Source organism: Ambystoma mexicanum, chromosome 5p (genome assembly GCF_040938575.1).
Source record: "Ambystoma mexicanum isolate Mex_15411 chromosome 5p, UKY_AmexF1_1, whole genome shotgun sequence".
Taxonomy (NCBI): domain Eukaryota; kingdom Metazoa; phylum Chordata; class Amphibia; order Caudata; family Ambystomatidae; genus Ambystoma; species Ambystoma mexicanum.
Window position 1 is genome coordinate 710,888,990 of NC_090930.1, and position 16,213 is coordinate 710,905,202.

Genomic DNA, 16,213 nt, shown 5'->3' on the forward strand with positions numbered 1-16,213 from the left:
CCAAAGTCACAGTCCACAAAAGTAAATCCAATGGAAAATTCAAATCGAAAACCATTGCCCACACAACTGCATTTGGCATGCAAGCCTACACACACAAGCACCATCCATATCTCACACATGACAGCGCTCGCATGTGTTAGCCTCCCGGTCCTGTAAACCCCCACCCATACTCGGCCCCATACTGTCCTGGGCGCTACTCCCGAGGGGCCAGGACTGGCCCAGCGCCCTCAGAAGCAGACCCGTCTTCCACTACTCCGGACCCAGCAGACCCCTACAGGGGCCCTTTGGACCGTGTCCTGGCACCTTTGGCGCCAGGCTCATGAAGGGTTTCAGTCCCGGCGCCATAGGCGCCGGGCTCATATTGATAAACAGTGTAATAATGCTTGGGTGGACTTACCTGAGGCAGACCATGCTGCATATTTACCCAGAACAATCCAGTCTGGTTGAAGTCCCCAGCCATCAGGGCTGGGAGGAACTATTCCCTCCATTCAGGGACTCTTTTCTTACCTGGGTGGAACCGGTGGAAGAACACACACTGAAAGCACTTCTCTGCTATTTAAACCACGCCCGATGGAAAACACGTGCTTCGCGTTATTCTGCAGCAGCAGCAGGACGCTCACCGAGTCGGCTCCTGCATTCCAGGTCCAGAGTCATCTTCAGCTTCCGCGCAGCAACCTGTGGATGAAGAAAGACACAGAACAATACTTACCGGATCCCGGAATCCAGTCACCGGCAAAACCTGCAAAGAATAAACATAAGGTTAGAAAAGTGCAACTCGCTCGCAGCCGCGCCCGCTTACCTGATCCATCCGTGATTGCAACGGAGCTAACCGCGGCCTTCTCTTCGGCAGCTTCTCTGCACCTGAAAGGCAAAGGACATAATTAAAAAGGGGTTCGGGTGAAGGCAGTCGCATTCATCTTAACTTACCAGTTTTGGCACGCGCAGAAGCGGCCGCATCAACCGCAGCATCCCGGCACCTGAAAACTAGAAAAAGGACATTATTAGAGGTGCCATTAAAAGCGGCCAACGATCATTATACTTACGTGCATCGGCACGTGCAGTGGCAACGGATATAAAGCCCGCAGCATCCCGGCACCTGAAAACTAGAAAAAGGACATTATTAGAGGTGCCATTAAAAGCGGCCAACGAACATTATACTTACGTGCATCGGCACGTGCAGCGGCAACGGAAAAATACGCCCACAGCATCCCGAGGCCTGAAACAAAGGAAAAGGGACATTATTGAGGTGCCCATCTTTTAAAGCCTAAAGACTACAGTATACTTACAGGCATCCGCTCGTGCAGTAACGGCGGCATCGCTCTTCGGCATCCCAGCACCAGTGCCACAACTAAGGCCGCAAAAGACTTGAGCCTCAACACTGAACTCATCCAGTGACGTAACTGGAATCCACGCACCCCTGCACCAGACGCAGGATGGAGAGCTCAGCATTTATACGCCTAAGGTGAGAGCTCGCAGAGACAAGTAGAAAGCTAGGCTGTGGGAGAAACTGGCGATTGGTGGGAGAAGGAATCCCATCAAACGGTGATTAACCCTTTTTCTTCCACCTGCAGAAAACTTACCCTGCAAGTCAGACATTCGATAAGAGGAAGCCCAGTCCTGAGAGTCGTCCGAGCTCTACGCTTCTCAATTGAAGAAACGATAGCAGCCCAGCCGGGATCAGCGCCTCCGTGGGAATCAGGTGAGCGTTACACATACAAAGAGATGTGCAACCGGCACACTACTGGCACATCACCACACGCAAAGCTTACAATCATGATGCATGTACACTTACCGCTCGACTCCAGACGGGTCTGCCTCTCAAGGACCTGGACGTGGAGCGCTGGGGATATGCGTTCCAGGACCCTCATCTGATCTTCCGACAAGTGGCCCCGGCACCCCTTAGCATCCGCTGCCTTCAAGAGGCGCCAGGCCTTGCTGAGGGTCCTGGACCTGAAGTCCTCCCAGCGCTTCTTGACATGTTGGAAGTCACGGACTGCCACCCCCTCCGCATTGATGGCAGTCACGATGTCCGTCCAGATCCAAGTCCGTCCTTCCTTGTCGGCGCGCACCCTTCCGTAGAGGGCATCATACTGCCCCAGGACTTGCTCCACCAGGACACCAACTTCCCTGGCACTGAAGCTGGTGCCCCTCTGCCTCTCTGGCCGGGGGTTGTCAGTGGTGCCAGATGTTGCAGTGCCCGACATGACAACCCCAGAGGCAGGAGTGGGTGGGCAACTGGGTCCTGGGGCTGGGCTGTGGAGCGATGGAATCCCAGTCGGGAGTCTTCGGTTCCAGCAGGGGTGGTCACAGCAACAGCACCCCTGGCTGATGTGCAGGCAGCAAATGGCAGGGCGCGTGGGCAGCAGGTAGTCAGGCAGCAGCAGATGGCAGGTGGGAGCGTGCTCGGGGCTCTGGGGGGCAGTAATTCGGCCTTGTGGGCAGGAGCGTGGTTTTCTGTGTGCTTACGCGTGGCCAGCTTGATAGGGAGTGATTTTGCACGTGAAAATCCTGCACGTCTGCGTGTAAATCGAGGAAAGGCCATTAGCGCGTATGCACGTCAGCACGCATATGCGATTTCATTGGACCAAAGGCCCTTAGCGCGTAAGCGCGTCTGTGACGTGACGCACGCGGGTGTTTCCCTCATTACACGTGATGACAGAGCACACGTGGATTTCCACCAATCGCGTGTGAAACTTCCTGCGCACCCCAGAAATACACGTACCCAGGCCAATCGCGTGTACGCTCACTTCCCTCCGATTACACACGATGACACTCGGACGTGCAGTTTTACCACGTGTGCTCTGTCATCACCAGGGTGCCCCTGGTGGCTGGGGGGTGGGGGTGGTGGTAGACATGAGTGGGGGCCTGGTGGAGGCTGCCCCTGCACTGCTGGGGGGTGGGGGTGCAGGGGGACATAAGTGGGGGCCTGGTGGAGGCTGCCCCTGCACTGCTGGGGGGTGGGGGTGCAGGGGGACATGTGTGGGGGCCTGGTGGAGGCTGCCCCTGCACTGCTGGGGGGTGGGGGTGGTGGGAGACATGAGTGGGGGCCTGGTGGAGGCTGCCCCTGCACTGCTGGGGGGTGGGGTGGTGGGAGACATGAGTGGGGGCCTGGTGGAGGGTGCCCCTGCACTGCTGGGGGGTGGGGGTGATGGGAGACATGAGTGGGGGCCTGGTGGAGGCTGCCCCTGCACTGCTGGGGGGTGGGGGTGATAGGGGACATGAGTGGGGGCCTGGTGGAGGCTGCCCCTGCACTGCTGGGGGGTGGGGGTGGGGGCGATGGTAGACATGAGTGGGGGCCTGGTGGAGGCTGCCCCTGCACTGCTGGGGGTGGGGGTGATGGTAGACATGAGTGGGGGCCTGGTGGAGGGTACCCCTGCACTGCCTTTTTCAGCTTCCAATTCCTACTATGGGACTCATTCTCCTCTCACTTCCTAGTGCAAACGTTGACCCTTAAGTCTTAGCATCCCCAGCTATGGGTCACCCCATGCATATACACTGGGGGTCATTACGACCCTGGCGTTAAGGGTTTAAGGGTTTAACGGCGCCGTAAAAGGTGTAGGTGCCGTTAAATCCTTAACGCCTGATTACGAGGTCCCTTTGCGGCTCCCGACCTTAACGGCTGGTCTGGGGCAAAAATGGGAATGGGGAAGGGCCAATGGTAAATGGGGAATTACCGCCCCGCCAACCTTGGAATGGGGCGGTATTTCCCCATTTACCATTGGCAGACTCGTTACAATACCGGCAGCAACCATGGTGCTAATAGCGCCATTGGTTACCGCCGGTGTTGTAATGAGGGCCACTGTCTCCACACAGACATGTGATGGCTACTGTGCAAATGGAAGTGTACCCACTTGCATGAGGACCTTGAACTCTATCTCTCTGACTCTCTCAAGTCCTCTTTTCATAAAACGAAAATTGAATTCTACTTCAACTCCATTGACTCTCACTTCAACCATCCTTGCTGGCAGGGCACCCTAAACTCACTCCTCCTAAACCTATGGCTATCAATTCCACTCTCACAGCTAACGGTCTAGCCAAAAACGTTGCGGCAACAATTTCCAAAATTAGAGACTGACCTCCCTCACACGCCCTACTCCTACTTTCTACACTATGCTTACTTTACCATCATCCTCTGCTTCTATCTCCCACTTTTGTAGCACTAATACTCAGGAGGTCCTAGCTCTACTGATGAAGGCTAATCCCTCTTGTACCCAATCAGACCCCCTTGACCTCAGCTTGTCAAGTCTATTTTCCTTTTAGTGTCCTGTCACCTTACTGAACTCTTCAACCTGTCCTTTGACTCTGCTAGTTTTCCATCTATTTTCAAAACAACCATGGTCATTTCTCTCCTAAAAAAGCAAGTGACTGGCCCGAACCTACTGGAAAACGTTTACCCCAGGTTTCTCCTTCTGCACTACTCTAAAGTGCTTAAAGGGGTTGCATTCAATTGTGGTACACATTTCTTAGACATCCACAAACTTTGAGACCCCCTATAAGCAGGTTTGTAGCTCTGTCGCTCCACTAAAACTGCTCTCATGAATGTCTCCAACTTCAACCCCTCTGCTAAGCACTCCAACCTATCCTCTATCCTAATTCTCCTTGATCTGTCCGCTGCCTTTGACTCTGTCAATCACTCTGATCTCCTTAATACTCTCTTTTGGGGATTTGCAATCAAGACTTTGCTTGGACTTAATCCTACTTGGCACCTCACCAATGCTCTGTCTCCTGGATCAACAAAGTATTTCTCAGCGCACTCCTCTATATGTTGCCATTCCACAAGGCTCTGTCTTGGATCCTCTCCTCTTTACACGCTACACCTCTGCTCTTGGGGTACTGATATCCCCCTCTGTTTTCTCAAACCAACTCTTCGTGGCCAAGACCCACATCTTCTTTTCTTTTCCTGAACTCTCCTCTGATCGCTCTATCAAAATCTCCAACTGTCTCTCTGACATTAAATATTGCATGGCTTCACACTCTCTGATGTTAAATTGTACCAAGACAAAGGTGCTCTTGTTCCCTGCCAAATGCACTCTCTGTCATCTCTTCCCCTGCCTATCAAGTTACCACCTGATACACTTCCCTACTCTTCTGTAGCTAGAAACCTCAGCATCATTTATGATGCTTCTCACACCTTCTCTACTTACCTCTGCAAAACTGATTGGTGGCTTGCCTCAACCTCCTAAATATTAGGAAAATCAGGCACCTCCTTCATTTAACACTGCCAAGCATTGCTTAAACACTCTTTTCTCTAAAATGGACTACTGTGCCAGCATTCTCTTTGGTCTATGTAACTATGCTTTCTGTACTCTCGACAAGATCATTAACTTCACTTCCAGGACTCTCTTTGAATTGCCCCAAGTCACACCTAATTCCTTCTACTGTCACCCGGTTGGATGGCTGATGGTACAAAAGAGGGGCCAGATGTACATTTCTTCTGCTGGTTCACAAATCTGTCCAAGGCACAACTGTATCTATCTCTATCCAGCTCTACAAGTCTTCTCTTAATCTCTGTTCTTTCTTACTTCTTTCTACACTTTCATGGAATTCTCTTCTGATTTCTGAAATCTGATTTCTTATCTATCGTACGTTCTTTTGTGAGCAAAAGAGCACTGTCCCTGTATGTTCCTTCCTATGTAAATAAATAAATAAATAATAGTTTCGATAAAAAGGTCTGAAAACACCCACTGGAACAAAAATGCATAACACTGATCACCTTCACTATTGCTGGAAGGGATCTGCCACTATGCCATCAGTCAGGTCCATGATAATCCATTGGTTTAGACTGTAGATGTGTGTGTGCTCGGTTGACATCACCTGACGACATGCCCTTGGTAGATAGCCACAGGGTCTTTGCCCACGTTTGTGATGAGGCAAGTGGGTTGGGGGCAATGTATGCAAATGTACTATGTTATGTGTTCACATGTATGTTCTTTTGCTTCTCCTACAGCACACTTCATTGGTGTAAGTTGCAAGAGTACACACTTCTTACTCATGTGACACAGCAATGCAATGGAATACAACACATGAATAAGTGAATTGTTGGTAATGTGTTGTGGCTCCCCCACTAGGCTAGATGCATGAAACCGGATTCCCTGTCCTTCCAGGCACATAGAACTTCAACTTTAAATGTGCGTTGCTAGACTCACTGTACATGAGGTGCTGCAGGGTTCTCTGGTTCTTCTCCATCTTCAGATGTCCACTTCCCACCCAGTGCTGCCAATGTCACTGCTTCCCTCGCTCGCGGTCATCTCTGTGTGTGTAGGTGTTTGGTCACTTACGCTAGGTGTGCCCCTGCAATCACCATCTTGCTCTGGTGGATGGATAGGCACAATTTCCATTGATTTGTGGAATACCCATCGTTGTCACGGTGTACTGGCAACTCCTATTTACTGGTTACATGCACGGCAACTGATTGGTTTCCTGATGGTAGTCAATCAGTGCTGCATCAGCATTGTGGTAGTGGGATTGGTGGATTGCTGTTGTTTGGGTCGGTTCACCATTCAGCACATGTGCCAGACTCGTTCTCAATGGAACCACAGCGTTCTCTGTTCTGTTGCTTTTCCGACAGTGTTTCTGCTGATTCCGGACATACTTTTCTTATCGCTACTCTCTAAATGATCTCCGATACAACAGCCACAGAATGTATCATTTTGTGCTAGTATAACAAAACCACTTTTATGTCCAAAAATGAAACGGAAGAATAAATACATGTACAAATAAATAAAATGAAAAATTGGGAAGCAAAAGTCAAAACAAAAGTGTTGAGCACGGTTAGAAATAGGGGAATTGACCTAGGTAGAGGAAGTGTGTTTGTGTGGGAGCGTGGAGCACCCCATTTAAGCAAAAGGAAGGTGCATCTTAAAAGGAACAATTTGATGCGAACACTTCAGGCAAAGATGCATTTGCGAACAAAACACAGAACGCTTAACATTAAAAAAAAACTGCTGCAAAACATGTCAGAACACATCTCAGTCTAGCGTAAGACTTCCGGGCATGATGTGCAATAATGAAGGAGTGCAAGGTTTCACAGAGGAAGAAGCAGGCTCGTGTGTCGTCTGTGATGGGGCTGTGAATAAAAGAAGATGTAGTGTAGATAAGCAGGTGCTGGGCGGGAAACACCTAACTTGGCCTTGGAGTTGACTTTTGGATGTGTCTGGGTTTGAGTTAAGTAACCGAATGTAGATTGGAAGGACCATGCCTTTGGAGATTGGTAGACTATCTTCAGCTGAGTGAAGTTATTGATTTGTGGAGATTAAGCACTGCATACCACCTCTATGGGCACATTTGTTCATGAACATCGTTAAATACTGCATCTTCTCTACCAGTGTCTCTTTACTGGGAGGTCCCATCAGGCGACGGTCACGATGATGACAGACAACGTGCTCGCCTTGGAAGCAAGAAGACGCAGAGTAACACAGGTTCGATCGCCAGGTGCGCGCTTAGCAACCTCTGGGTGTTAATTGCATTATAAATAACCAATTACAATTCTAAGACAATGGGAGAGCCTAATTCATCAGCTCTTTCCTTTTTCTCTCCCCTGTGAGAGATGACCATTTTTCAGTGAATCTTAGTCGTTTGTCACTGCTTTAATTTCACCGCGCATGTTCACTTTGGATGGCATTATTCGGGATTGCACTGGTCCTTTAAGAAAATTACCTCTACTTTTCATAATTTAAGTATTTTCCCGTGCCTCGTCCATCCTCTCAGCTGATCACTTCCATTTCTTTGCAGTAGATGTTGTCCTAATAATGTGTTGTTTTTCCCTGTTGTTGTAATATTCCTTCAATGCATTCATCTCCAACCTTGATTCTATCCAAAGGAGGTCAAGATATTGCTGTTTTCAATATATTTAAATATTTAAATGTGTTTCATTTATATGTCCACTAGATTACATCTGATTTGTAGTCCCTCGGTTTAGCATCATTGGTCGTTTAAATTCTGTGCCTTTTGAGGAATTGGACTGCACGACCATTATGTTCACTGACACCCATCACCTGTATTCATGCCTGAGCTATTGTTTTTGATGTCCTCGGAGCTCTGGGCGTACTCCTCTGGAGGCTCCAGGGACCTGGATTGTCCTGTGGGTTGTGTTTTGTCCAATGTTATCATTGATTGAGTGGGTGACACTTATTTCACACGTGTTTCTTCTTTCTACTCTTACGCGCCTGATTAATTTCTTTCATAGGATTTTTCTTTTATTTTTGATTATTCTTGATCAGATACTTATGCACAATACATGTTAAGCACAGTGATCCCCTTTCAAGGCTTATGCTTAGTAGGGTGTTCTCTGTAAGAAAAAGAACAGAATTGAATGTGTAAGGGTGCCTAAGTAAGACTCGCACACAATGGTGGCATGTTTTTGGGTAAACTTTAATTAAATACTAACAGAAGTACCTGTTCTCCGAACGGGTTATGTTGACAGACTTGAAAACACTGATCCTCTGGGTCGCTGTTCCGATTTGCTGATCGCTTGATGTGCTTTTCACCCTGAAGTAAACTGCAATGAGAATGGGCGCATGTCGCTGGCTGACATAACCCGTAGCAGACGTTGGGGGGAGGCGAGAGTTGTTGTGCTGCTCCATATTGGGACCTTCTTTGATCTCTCCCCACATGTTGCTTCACCCTGGCATGGTGCAGTTCTTTGCGGTGCCTTACGGTGCAAATATCTTGGAAACCGTGCATCGTAGGGCCTGGACCTCGAGTTTTGTTCCTGGTGTCAGGACTGGTCCTTATTCGACCATATTTGTGGAATCTGATAAAATGAGATGCCTGAAATTGTTATTGTTAGACTCATCATTAGAATCATCATTAGAATCAATAGAGAATCATTACTTATTGTTACCCAGTATTATTCCTTTAGGCATGGGTGCATCAAGGTTAGCTACCCATTATTGCATTATGTTTAGTTCTTCTTAAGTACATGAAGAAGTAGCATCATTACAATTATCCACATATTAGACTGCCACTTTATGCATTAGCCATTGCCATGTTATGCATTTGAAGAGAAATAGGCCCTGTTGTATGAAGGGTTTGCTTTTAGAATTATATGTTTGCATTAGAATATAGTGCTTGCCAATAGGAGAGAAACATGCTAGACACTAGAGTTTGCAATAGCATGACACGTGCACTGTTGTATGTAGTGCTTTAGAGAAATGGTATATTTGCAGCATGACATGTAGAGAAGATGTTATGTATTTTGCATTGTAGCGCTTAGGCTGAGAGAAATGTATTGTTTGCAGGATTGAGAACGATTGAGGCCTGGAATGACACACATAGTCATATTTGAAATTGACATGAAGAGCCATTTTGTACCCATTGTTATTCTTTGTAGTTACACAATTAGAGATATGTTTTACACACATGTACGCATGTTGAGTGTGTATTTAGAATGAGTTTGTATGTGGTTAGCGCTTGCATTGCGAGAAGAATAGTGTAAACGTTAGAAAGCAATAGACTGACATTTGAATCCATTCTGATGAAGACAGTGCGGAGTACCACAGCACTGCGAAATGTTATGGTACACTGTGATAGAAAGTATTCGTAAACATTGCCAGAGAGACACAGATAACATGAACCCTTGTCCGAGAAGGGAGGCTAATCAGCTTGAGCTGAGAGCTTGGCGGAGGCAACACGAGGGTTGGGGCCATCAAATGAGCGACATGGGAGAGAGGAGGGAAGCCTTTTCACACAAGGAGTTGCTTTGAAAACGGGCACTAAGAGAGCATTTTGTAATGCAGACAGATGCCAACAGTGGAAGTCAGAGGAGAAATAGAGGGAATTAGATGGTGTTTTTCATACCAGACACAGATGGCCATGAAAGAGATATGCAGGGTTATTCATAGAAATTCGCACAAAAATGGTGCACGCGGCTGGCGCACAGTGTCCCCGTGCGATACACTGCGCCAGCCGCGTGCGAAAAAATCCTTTTCATCGCACAGCGTATTCATGGATTTTAGCCTCTGAAACCAGCCGTGGCGCAGAGTGGCGCAGCGACCCTGCAGCAGCGCCAGTTACGCCCCCAAGAACGCCCTCGCGCAAGGAAAAGCCTTCAAAATCCCCAAATCATCGCAAAGGGCTGCGCTAACCCTGGACCAGTTCACAGGGCTGGCAAACAGCAAACGCCAAGTGGGGAACGTGTATTTCAGTGGTTCGCGGGAAGTTCCGCACGCGAATGTCCTGGGTACATGTACATCAGGGGTGCGTGGGAATTAACACACGTGATTCCATCAGGGCACGTGTATTCCAGGGGTGCGCGGGAAGTATCACATGCAAAAACAGCAGGGTACGTGTATTCCAGGGGTGCGCGGGAAGTACACACGCAAAAGCAGCAGGGTACGTGTATTTCAGGGGTTCCTGGGAAGTATCACACGCAAAAGCAGCAGGCTACGTGTATTTCAGGGGTGCGCGGGAAGTATCACACGCGATTCCATCAGGGTACGTGTATTCCAAGGGTGCGCGGGAAGTATCATACGCAAAAACAGCAGGGTACGTGTATTCCAGGGGTGCACGGGAAGTATCACACGCAAAAGCAGCAGGGTACGTGTATTTCAGGGGTGCGCGGGAAGTATCACACGCGATTCCATCAGGGCACGTGTATTCCAGGGGTGCGCGGGAAGTATCACATGCAAAAACAGCAGGGTACGTGTATTCCAGGGGTGCGCGGGAGGTACACACGCAAAAGCAGCAGGGTATGTGTATTTCAGGGGTGCCCGGGAAGTATCACACGCAAAAGCAGCAGGGTACGTGTATTTCAGAGGTGCGCGGGAAGTATCACACCCGATTCCATCAGGGTACGTGTATTCCAGGGGTGCGCGGGAAGTATCACACGCAAAAACAGCAGGGTACGTGTATTCCAGGGGGTGCGCGGGAAGTATCACACGCAAAAGCAGCGGGTACGTGTATTTCAGGGGTGCACAGGAAGTATCACATGCAAAATCAGCAGGGTACGTGTATTTCAGGGGTGCGCGGGAAGTATCACATGCGATTCCATCAGGGTACGTGTATTCCAGGGGTGCGCGGGAAGTATCACACGCAAAAGCAGCAGAGTATGTGTATTTCAGGGGTGCGCAGGAAGTATCACACGCGATTCCATCAGGGTACGTGTATTACAGGGGGGCGCGGGGAGCACCACACGTGAATTGCACGTGTCGGTCCTCCCAGGTGTTCCCCCTACACCCTCCACGGCCCCTGCAGGTGGCCCGCAGGCACCCCATCCACCATGGCCATGCCCCCCAGCCAACCCACATGTCACTGCCCCTGCACTACTGCCCACCAACGCATGTCCCCCTGCACCCCCAGCCACCAGGGGCAGCCTCCACCAGGCCCCCACTCATGTCTACCATCACCCCCACCCCCCAGCAGTGCAGGGGCAGCCTCCACCAGGCCCCCACTCATGTCTCCCATCACCCCCATCCCCAGCAGTGCAGGGGCAGCCTCCACCAGGCCCCCACTCATGTCCAACTCATGTCTCCCTGCACCCCCACCCCCCAGCCACCAGGGGCACCCTCCACCAGGCCCCCACTCATGTCTACCACCGCCCCCACCCCCCAGCCACCAGGGGCAGCCCCCACCAGGCCCCCACTCATGTCTCCCACCACCCCCACTCCCCAGCCACCAGGAGCAGCCTCCACCAGGCCCCCACTCATGTCTCCCATCACCCCCACCCCTCAGCAGTGCAGGGGCAGCCTCCACCAGGCCCCCACTCATGTCCCCTATCACCCCCACCCCCAGCAGTGCAGGGCAGCCTCCACCAGGCCCCCACTCATGTCTCCCATCACCCCCACCCCCCAGCAACCAGGGGCACCCTCCACCAGGTCCCCACTCATGTCTCCCATCACCCCAACCCCCCAGCCACCAGGGGCAGCCTCCACCAGGCCCCCACTCATGTCTCCCACCACCCCCACCCCCCAGCCACCAGGGGCAGCCTCCACTAGGCCCCCACTCATGTATCCCATCACCCCCACCCCCCGCAGTGCAGGGGCAGCCTCCACCAGGCCCCCACTCATGTCCAACTCATGTCTCCCTGCACCCCCACCCCCCAGCCACCAGGGGCACCCTCCACCAGGCCCCCACTCATGTCTACCACTACCCCCACCCCCCAGCCACCAGGGGCACCCTCCACCAGGCCCCCACTCATGTCTCCCACCACCCCCACCCCCCAGCCACCAGGGGCAGCATCCACCAGGCCCCCACTCATGTCCCCTATCACCCCCACCCCCCAGCAGTGCAGGGGCAGCCTCCACCAGGCCCCCACTCATGTACCCCACAAACATGTCACCACAATCTAGATCCCTGGCCCTTATGGTCAGCCTCCAAATGGCAAACACCCACCTGAGTATTGCATCCACCCACTTAGAAATGGCAAAAACATGTTATAACCCCAATTGCAAGTTTGGAAATGAACACATGTCTCTCACATACACCCAATGGATGTCAGTGAATGTCAAAACCCATATCATGATATGCATGAAACCAATGAGATGATACTACACATTGAAGTTTGAAGAAAAAATATGTATTAAACGCAACATAAATTGAATCAAAAATAAACAAACAATAATGGAAATTTCTAAAAAAAAAAACAGCAGGTACGTGAAATAATGCAAAACCACAAATCATAATGCAAACGAAAGGTGTCCAAAGTCACAGTCCACAAAAGTAAATCCAATGGAAAATTCAAATCGAAAACCATTGCCCACACAACTGCATTTGGCATGCAAGCCTACACACACAAGCACCATCCATGTCTCACACATGACAGCGCTCGCATGTGTTAGCCTCCCGGTCCTGTACACCCCCACCCATACTCGGCCCCATACTGTCATGGGCGCTACTCCCGAGGGGCCAGGACTGGCCCGGCACCCTCAGAAGCAGACCCGTCTTCCACTACTCCGGACCCAGCAGACCCCTACAGGGGCCCTTTGGACCGTGTCCTGGCGCCTTTGGCGCCAGGCTCATGAAGGGTTTCAGTCCCGGCGCCATAGGCGCCGTGCTCATATTGATAAACAGTGTAATAATGCTTGGGTGGACTTACCTGAGGCAGACCATGCTGCATATTTACCCAGAACAATCCAGTCTGGTTGAAGTCCCCAGCCATCAGGGCTGGGAGGAACTATTCCCTCCATTCAGGGACTCTTTTCTTACCTGGGTGGAACCGGTGGAAGAACACACACTGGAAGCACTTCTCTGCTATTTAAACCACTCCCGATGGAAAACACGTGCTTCGCGTTATTCTGCAGCTGCAGCAGGATGCTCACCGAGTCGGCTCCTGCACTCCAGGACCAGAGTCATCTTCAGCTTCCGCGCAGCAACCTGTGGATGAAGAAAGACACAGAACAATACTTACCAGATCCCGGAATCCAGTCACCGGCAAAACCTGCAAAGAATAAACATAAGGTTAGAAAAGTGCAACTCGCTCGCAGCCGCGCCCGCTTACCTGATCCATCCGTGATTGCAACGGAGCTAACCGCGGCCTTCTCTTCGGCAGCTTCTTTGCACTTGAAAGGCAAAGGACATAATTAAAAAGGGGTTCGGGTGAAGGCAGTCGCATTCATCTTAACTTACCAGTTTTTGCACGCGCAGAAGCGGCCGCATCAACCGCAGCATCCCGGCACCTGATAACTAGAAAAAGGACATTATTAGAGGTGCCATTAAAAGCGGCCAACGATCATTATACTTACGTGCATCGGCACGTGCAGTGGCAACGGATATAAAGCCTGCAGCATCCCGGCACCTGAAAACTAGAAAAAGGACATTATTAGAGGTGCCATTAAAAGCGGCCAACGAACATTATACTTACGTGCATCGGCACGTGCAGCGGCAACGGAAAACTACGCCCACAGCATCCCGAGGCCTGAAACTAAGGAAAAGGGACATTATTGAGGTGCCCATATTTTAAAGACTAAAGACTACAGTATACTTACAGGCATCCGCTCGTGCAGTAACGGCGGCATCGCTCTTCGGCATCCCAGCACCAATGCCACAACTAAGGCCGCAAAAGACTTGAGCCTCAACACTGAACTCATCCAGTGACGTAACTGGAATCCACGCACCCCTGCACCAGACGCAGGATGGTGAGCTCAGCATTTATACGCCTAAGGTGAGAGCTCGCCGAGACAAGTAGAAAGCTAGGCTGTGGGAGAAACTGGCGATTGGTGGGATAAGGAATCCCATCAAACGGTGATTAACCCTTTTTCTTCCACCTGCAGAAAACTTACCCTGCAAGTCAGACATTCGATAAGAGGAAGCCCAGTCCTGAGAGTCGTCCGAGCTCTACGCTTCTCAATTGAAGAAACGATAGCAGCCCAGCCGGGATCAGCGCCTCCGTGGGAATCAGGTGAGCGTTACACATACAAAGAGATTTGCAACCGGCACACTACTGGCACATCACCACACGCACAGCTTACAATCATGATGCATGTACACTTACCGCTCGACTCCAGACGGGTCTGCCTCTCAAGGACCTGGACGTGGAGCGCTGGGGATATGCGTTCCAGGACCCTCATCTGATCTTCCGACAAGTGGCCCCGGAGCCCCTTAGCATCCGCTGCCTTCAAGAGGCGCCAGGCCTTGCAGAGGGTCCTGGACCTGAAGTCCTCCCAGCGCTTCTTGACATGTTGGAAGTCACGGACTGCCACCCCCTCCGCATTGATGACAGTCACGATGTCCGTCCAGATCCAAGTCCGTCCTTCCTTGTCGGCGCGCACCCTTCCGTAGAGGGCATCATACTGCCCCAGGACTTGCTCCACCAGGACACCAACTTCCCTGGCACTGAAGCTGGTGCCCCTCTGCCTCTCTGGCCGGGGGTTGTCAGTGGTGCCAGATGTTGCAGTGCCCGACATGACAACCCCAGAGGCAGGAGTGGGTGGGCAACTGGGTCCTGGGGCTGGGCTGTCGAGCGATGGAATCCCAGTCGGGAGTCTTCGGTTCCAGCAGGGGTGGTCACAGCAACAGCACCCCTGGCTGATGTGCAGGCAGCAAATGGCAGGGCACGTGGGCAGCAGGTAGTCAGGCAGCAGCAGATGGCAGGTGGGAGCGTGCTCGGGGCTCTGGGGGGCAGTAATTCGGCCCTGTGGGCAGGAGCGTGGTTTTCTGTGTGCTTACGCCTGGCCAGCTTGATAGGGAGTGATTTTGCACGTGAACATCCTGCATGTCTGCGTGTAAATTGAGGAAGGCCATTAGCGCGTATGCACGTCAGCACGCATATGCGATTTCATTGGACCAAAGGCCCTTAGCGCGTAAGCGCGTCTGTGACGTGACGCGCGCGGGTGTTTCCCTCATTACACGTGATGACAGAGCACACGTGGATTTCCACCAATCGCGTGTGAAACTTCCTGCGCACCCCAGAAATACACGTACCCAGGCCAATCGCGTGTACGCTCACTTCCCTCCGATTACACGCGATGACACTCGGACGTGCAGTTTTACCACATGTGCTCTGTCATCACCAGGGTGCCCCTGGTGGCTGGGGGGTGGTGGTAGACATGAGTGGGGGCCGGGTGGAGGCTGCCCCTGCACTGCTGGGGGGTGGGGGTGCAGGGGGACATAAGTGGGGGCCTGGTGGAGGCTGCCCCTGCACTGCTGAAGGGTGGGGGTGCAGGGGGACATGTGTGGGGGCCTGGTGGAGGCTGCCCCTGCACTGCTGGGGGGTGGGGGTGGTGGGAGACATGAGTGGGGGCCTGGTGGAGGCTGCCCCTGCACTGCTGGGGGGTGGGGTGGTGGGAGACATGAGTGGGGGCCTGGTGGAGGGTGCCCCTGCACTGCTGGGGGGTGGGGGTGATGGGAGACATGAGTGGGGGCCTGGTGGAGGCTGCCCCTGCACTGCTGGGGGGTGGGGGTGATAGGGGACATGAGTGGGGGCCAGGTGGAGGCTGTCCCTGCACTGCTGGGGGGTGGGGGTGATGGTAGACATGAGTGGGGGCCTGGTGGAGGCTGCCCCTGCACTGCTGGGGGTGGGGGTGATGGTAGACATGAGTGGGGGCCTGGTGGAGGGTGCCCCTGCACTGCTGGGGGGTGGGGGTGGTGGGAGACATGAGTGGGGGCCTGGTGGAGGCTGCCCCTGCACTGCTGGGGGGTGGGGGTGGTGGGAGACATGAGTGGGGGCCTGGTGGAGGCTGCCCCTGCACTGCTGGGGGGTGGGGGTGGTGGGAGACATGAGTGGGGGCCTTGTGGAGGCTGCCCTGCACTGCTGGGGGGTGGGGGTGGTGGTAGACAT